The following is a 7,285-nucleotide window of genomic DNA, read 5'->3' as shown; positions in this document are numbered from 1 at the left end:
AACCTTGGGTTCTCGCTCGTGCGCAGAGATGAACGTCGACGAGCGGGGTTCGAACTCCGGCGAGCCTCCACGGATGACGAACGACGTACGAATGCGGACGAATGGACGAAATGGCGTGGTCACGGGGTGCTGCGCGGATGAGCTTCACGAACTCCGGGACGAACGGCGAACGTGCGTAGGCATGGGCGGAGTTCCGTTGAACAACAAACAGGCGCGAGCGGTCTGGCGACGAACTTCAGGGCGGCGAGCTCGGCATGGCTTAGAGAGCGAGCTTGGGGATGGAGAGAAAGAAGAGCTCGGGCAGGGAGGAGAAGAGAGGATCTCGGCGTCCAATTTATAGAGGGAGGAGAGGGAGAGATAGAGACGTCGGGGAGGAGAAGAAACAGCGGCCTTCAAAGCCATTAACGTCGCCATATTACCATTAACCATTAACGGGGAGAGAAATGGGGAGTAACGGCTCCATTAAACGCGAAATAAACGGACGACGCTTCGGGCACGACTTGAGTGCAGGGTGCGTGTCCTCTGCGTGCTTGGCGCGGCGTGGCTGGTGCGGCTCGGGTGCGCGCATCGAGGTCGGTCGCGCGCGACGGCTTCGGATCCTGGCGGCTGCTCGGCGGCTTCTGCTTGGGCGCGGTCGGAGTGCAGGGGCGCGGCTCCGTGTGCACTGTCACGGCGCGGCAGGGCAGTCGAGGTGCGCGGTGCGCGCGGCCTGGCGCTTGCCTTCGGTCCGGTCGCTGGCGGGTCGCGGCAGGGAGAGGGAAGCGAGGGGAGGAGAGAGAGAGTGGGGAGAGAGAGAAAGGTGGCGGCGGAGGGAGAGGAGCAGGGGCGGCGACGGCTACAGGGGTGCGCGCGCTAGGTTTTAGGTCAGGGAGCGGCTGGGATGATGGGCCTAATGGGCCAAAACGGGTACGATTAGGTTTTGTGTTTTTTTTTTCTTTTTTTTTCTAAATTCGAAATTCATTTTTAAATAACCTTAAAAATCATAATAATTAATCCAAAAATTATTTATAAACATAATATTTATTCTTGGGCTAATATTTATTATATTATTCATGTGAACTTTTCTTTTAAGAAGAAATGATATTTAATATTCAAAACCACTTATGAGCAATCAAAAATCATTCCGACTGAAATAAATAACAAACACTTCAATGGAAAATTTATTATCATAAATGTATTATTTTTATTTAATGATTTTCATAGTGTCACATAAAGACAGTAACACCTACATCCGTAAATAGACAGTTGCAACCCATTTTGCATAATTGAGATACAGAAAGCAAGTTATAATCTAAAGAATCTACAAGAAAAACATTGGAAATAGAATGGTCAGGTGATATTGCAATTTTACCAAGTCCTTTGACCAAACCTTGATTTCCATCCCCGAATGTAATAGCTCTTTGGGGATCTTCGTTTTTCTCATAGGAGGAGAACATTCTCTTCTCCCCTGTCATGTGGTTTGTGCACCCGCTATCGATTATCCAACTTGATCCACCAGATGCATAAACCTACAAAACAATTTTAGGCCTTGTTCTTAGGTACCTAAATAGTCTTGGGTCCTTTCACGTTAGAAACAAGCACCCTGGGTAACCAAACACAAGTCTTGGAGCCCTTGTGTTTGCCCCCAACATTTTTGGCAATTACTTTGCCTGATTTGTTAGTAAGCACATAAGAAGCATCAAAAGTCTTAAATGAAATGTTAGGCTCATTTGATGCAGTAGAAGTTTTCCTTTTAGGCAATTTAACATGGGTTGATTGCCTAGAGCTAGAAGCCTCATTCTTATACATAAAAGTATGGTGAGAAACAAAATGAGATTTCTTAGCATGAATTCTCCTAATCTTGTGCTCAGGATAATTAGCAGGATATAAAATGTAACCCTCATTATCCTAAACCATGGGTGCCTTGCCTTTTACAAAATTAGATAATCTTTTAGGGGCATTAAGCTTGACATTGCTTCCCTGTTGGAAACCAATGCCATTCTTAATGCCAGGGCGTCTCCCACTATAGAGCATGCTTCTAGCAAATTTAAATTTTTCATTTTCAATTTCATACTCATTGATTTTAGCAGTTAATTGAGCTATATGATCATTTTGTTGTTTAATTAAAGCAAGGTGATCATGAATAGTTTCTACATTAACTTCTCTACATCTAGTACAAATAGCAATATGTTCAACAGTAGATGTAGAGGGTTTGCAAGATTTTAGTTCCTCTATCTTAGCATTCAAAATTGCATTCTCATCTCTAAGACAGGAAATAGAATCATTGCAAACATTTAAGTTTTTAACCTTACAAATTAAACTAGCATTTTCAGTTCTAAGGCTACAAATTGATTCATTCAATTTATCGATCTTAGCATTTAAACTAGCATTTTCATTTCTAAGATTGGTAATTGAATCATGGCAAATGCTAAGCTCCTTAGTCAAGTTTTCATTTTTCTCTACTTCCTGAGCATAAGCATTTTTTATTTTAACATGCCTTTTGTTTTCTTTAATAAGGAATTCCTCTTGGCTATCTAAAAGTTCATCCTTCTCATGAATGGCTCCTATCAATTCATTTAATTTTTCTTTTTGTTGCATGTTAAGGTTGGCAAAAAGGGTAAGCAGATCATCTTCATCATCACTAGAACTACCCTCATCACTAGATGTAGTATACTTGGAGGAGGTTCTAGATTGTACCTTCTTATTTTTGCCGTCTTGTGCCATGAAGCACTTGTGGCCGACGTTGGGGAAGAGAAGTCCCTTGTTGACCACGATGTTGGCGGCATCCTCGTCGGAGGAGGAGTCGGTGGAGCTCTCATCGGAGTCCCATTCCCGACATACATGGGCATCGCCGCCCTTCTTCTTGTAGTACCTCTTCTTCTCCTTCTTCTTTCCCCTCTTGTCGTCGCCCCCGTCACTATCACTAGACATGGGACATTTTGCAATAAAATGACCGGGCTTACCACATTTGTAGCACACCCTCTTAAAGCGGTGTTTGTAGTCCTCCCCCCTCCTTTGGTTGAGGATTTGACGGAAGCTCTTGATGATGAGTGCCATCTCCTCATTGTCGAGCTTGGAGGCGTCGATGGGGAGCCTACTTGATGTAGACTCTTCTTTCTTTTCTTTCGTTGCTTTAAATGCGACGGGTTGCACCTCGGGTGTGGAGGTGCCGCCTTGCTCCAAGTTGACGATGTGTTTGGAGTCTTTGATCATTAGCTCAAAGCTCACAAACTTTCCTATCACTTCCTCAGGAGACATTAATTTGTATCTAGGATCCCCACGAATTAATTGAACTTGAGTAGGGTTACGAAAAACAAGGGATCTTAGAATAACCTTGACCATTTCATGGTCATCCCATTTGGTGCTCCCGAGGTTGCGCACTTGGTTGACCAAGGTCTTGAGCCGGTTGTACATTGCTTGTGGCTCCTCTCCTTGGTTGAGGACGAATTGACCGAGCTCCCCCTCGATCGTCTCCCGCTTAGTGATCTGGTCACCTCATCTCCTTCATGTGCGGTCTTTAGGACGTCCCAAATCTCCTTGGAACTTTTTAACCCTTGCACATTATTATACTCCTCTCGACACAAGGAGGCGAGGAGTATAGTAGTTGCTTGGGAGTTAAAGTGCTGTATTTGGGCGACCTCGTTCGAGTCGTAGCCGTCGTCCCCCACCGTAGGTACCTGCACTCCAAACTCAACAATGTTACATATGCTTTCGTGGAGTGAGGTTAGATGATGCCTCATTTTATCACTCCACATAGAATAATCTTCACCATCAAAACATGGTGGCTTGCCTAATGGAACAGAAAGTAATGGAGTGCACTTAGAAATACGGGGATAACGAAGTGGCATCTTACTATACTTCTTGCGCTCTTGGCACTTAGAAGTGACGAACGCCGCGTCGGAGCCGGATGTGGAGGGCGACGAAGAGTCGATCTCGTAGTAGACCACTTTTTTCATATTTTTCTTCTTATCGCCACTCCGATGTGACTTTGAAAGTCGCCTAGAGGGGGTGAATAGGCAAATCTGAAATTTATAAAGTTTAAGCACAACTACAAGCCGGGGTTAGCGTTAGAAATAGAGTCGAGTCCGAAAGAGAGGGCGAAAACAAATCAACCAAAGAAATAGAGCGGATGACACAGTGACTTGTTTTACCGAGGTTCGGTTCTTGCAAACCTACTCCCCGTTAAGGTGGTCACAAATACCGGGTCTCTTTCAACCCTTTCCCTCTCTCAAACGGTCACCTAGACCGAGTGAGCTTTTCTCCTTAATCAACGGGTCACTTAGACCCCTTACAAGGACCACCACAACTTGGTGTCTCTTGCTTGATTACAAGTTGCTTGAGAACAAGAGTGGAGGAAGAAGAAAAGTGATCCAAGTGACAAGAACTCAATGAACACAAATGTCTCTCTCTTAGAAGTCACTAAGTCTTTGGAACGAGTTTGGGACTTGGAGAGGATTTGATCTTTTGTTTTGTGTCTTGAAGTGAAGTCTAGAGTTCTTGTATTGAATGCAATGGCTGAAAACTTGGATGCCTTGAAGTGTGGTGGTTGGGGGGTATTTATAGCCCCAACCACCAAAATGGTCGTTGGGGAGGCTGTTTGTCGATGGGCGCACCGGACAGTCCGGTGCGCCACCGGACACTGTCTGGTGCGCCAGCCACGTCACCCAACCGTTAGGGTTCGACCGTTGGAGCTCTGACAGCTGGGACCATCGGACAGTCCGGTGGTGCACCGGACAGTCATGTTCACTGTCCGGTGCGCCTTCTGGCACCTTCTCTGACTCTACGCGAACTGTCCGCACATTGTAGCGCTTTTCAGGTTTTCGTTGGAGTCGACCGTTGCGCTATAGCCGTTGCTACGCTGGCACACCGGACAGTCCGGTGAATTATAGCGGAGTGGTTTTTCCAGAAACCCGAAGGTGGCGAGTTCGAGTTGATTCACCCTGGTGCACCGGACACTGTCCGGTGCGCCAGACCAGGGCAGCCTTCGGTTTCTTTTGCTCCTTTCTTTTTGAACCCTAACTTTAACTTTTTATTGGTTTGAGTTGAACCTTTGGCACCTGTAGAACATGTAATCTAGAGCAAACTAGTTAGTCCAATTATTTATGTTGGGCAATTCAACCACCAAAATTATTGAAGAAAAGGTTTGACCCTATTTCCCTTTCAATCTCCCCCTTTTTGGTGATTGATGCCAACACAAACCAAAGCAAATATATAAGTGCATAATTGAACTAGTTTGCATAAGGTAAGTGCAAAGGTTGCTTGGAATTGAACCAATTTAAAATTTCATAAGATATGCATGGATTGCTTTCTTTCTTTTAACATTTTGGACCACGCTTGCACCACTTGTTTTGTTTTTGCAAATTCTTTTTGGAAAATCTTTTCGAAGTCCATTTGCAAATAGTCAAATATATATGAATAAGATTTCGAGAAGCATTTTCAAGATTTGAAATTTTCTCCCCCTGTTTCAAATGCTTTTCCTTTGACTAAAACAAAACTCCCCCTTGATGAAATTCTACTCTTAGTGTTCAAGAGAGTTTTATCAATTTGAAAAAGATCAAATATTTTAGATACCATTTTTTGAAAAACTCCTCCTTAAAATATAGATACCAATTGAGGTAGAATTTCTTAGAGGAATACTAATTTCAAAGATACCAATTGAAAAACATTTAACAACTTAAACTTGTTTCGAAATTTTTTGAAATTGGCATGGTGGTGCGGTCCTTTTGCTTTGGGCTAATACTCTCTCCCCCTTTGGCATTAATCACCAAAAACAGAGTCTTTAGAGCCCTTTTTAAACTCTCTCCCCCTTTGGCAAACAATATATGAGTGAAGGATTATACCAATGTGGAGAGTGATGCGGAGTGACGACGAAGGGTAATTAATATCGGTAGAGTGGAGTGGAAGCCTTTTCTTCACCGAAGACTCCATTTCCCTTTCAATCTATGACTTAGCATGAAATACACTTGAATACAACATTAGTCATAGCACATGAAAGAGATAAGATCAAAGGTACATAGATGAGCTATGTGTGCAAAGTATCAATCAAAATTCCTAGAATCAAGAATGTTTAGCTCATTCCTAAGTTTGGTAAAGGTTTTCTCATCTAGTGGTTTGGTAAAGATATCGGCTAATTGTTCTTTGGTGCTAACATAAGCAATCTAGATATCCCCCTTTGTTGGTGATCCCTCAAAAAGTGATACCGAATGACTATGTGCTTAGTGCGGCTGTGTTCAATGGGATTATCCACCATGCGGATTGCACTCTCATTATCACATAGGAGAGGGACTTTGGTTAATTTGTAACCATAGTCCCTAAGGGTTTGCCTCATCCAAAGCAATTGCGCGCAACAATGGCCTGCGGCAATATACTCGGCTTCGGCGGTAGAAAGAGCTACTGAATTTTGTTTCTTTGAAGCCCAAGACACCAGGGATCTTCCCAAGAACTGACAAGTCCCTGATGTGCTCTTTCTATCAATTTTACACCCTGCCCAATCAGCATCTGAATAACCTATTAAATCAAAGGTGGATCCCTTGGGGTACCAAAGACCAAACTTAGGTGTATGAACTAAATATCTCAAGATTCTTTTCACGACCCTAAGGTGAACTTCCTTAGGATCGGTTTGGAATCTTGCACACATGCATACGAAAAGCATAATATCCGGTCGAGATGCACATAAATAGAGTAGAGATCATATCATTGATCGGTATACCTTTTGATCTACGGATTTACCTCCCGTGTCGAGGTCGAGATGCCTATTAGTTCCCATGGGTGTCTTGATGGTCTTGGCATCCTTCATTCCAAACTTGGTGAGTATGTCTTGAATGTACTTCGTTTGGCTAATGAAGGTACCCTCTTGGAGTTGCTTCACTTGAAATCCTAATAAATACTTCAACTCCCCCATCATAGACATCTCGAATTTTTGAATCATTATCCTACTAAACTCTTCACAAGTAGATTTGTTAGTAGACCCAAATATGATATCTTTAACATAAATTTGGCATACAAACAAATCATTTGCAATGGTTTTAGTAAAGATAGTAGGATCAACTTTTCCAACTTTGAAGCCATTAGTGATAAGAAAATCTCTTAGGCATTGATACCATGCTCTTGGGGCTTGCTTGAGCCCATAAAGCGCCTTAGAGAGTTTATACACATGGTTAGGGTACTCACTATCTTCAAAGCCGGGAGGTTCCTCAACATAGACCTTTTCCTTGATTGGTCCATTGAGGAAGGCACTCTTCACGTCCATTTGATAAAGCTTGAAGCCATGGTAAGTAGCATAGGCAAGTAATATACGAATTGACTC

The sequence above is a fragment of the Zea mays genome, chromosome 4 (assembly GCF_902167145.1).
Source record: "Zea mays cultivar B73 chromosome 4, Zm-B73-REFERENCE-NAM-5.0, whole genome shotgun sequence".
NCBI classification, from domain to species: domain Eukaryota; kingdom Viridiplantae; phylum Streptophyta; class Magnoliopsida; order Poales; family Poaceae; genus Zea; species Zea mays.
This window is presented reverse-complemented; position numbering follows the sequence as displayed.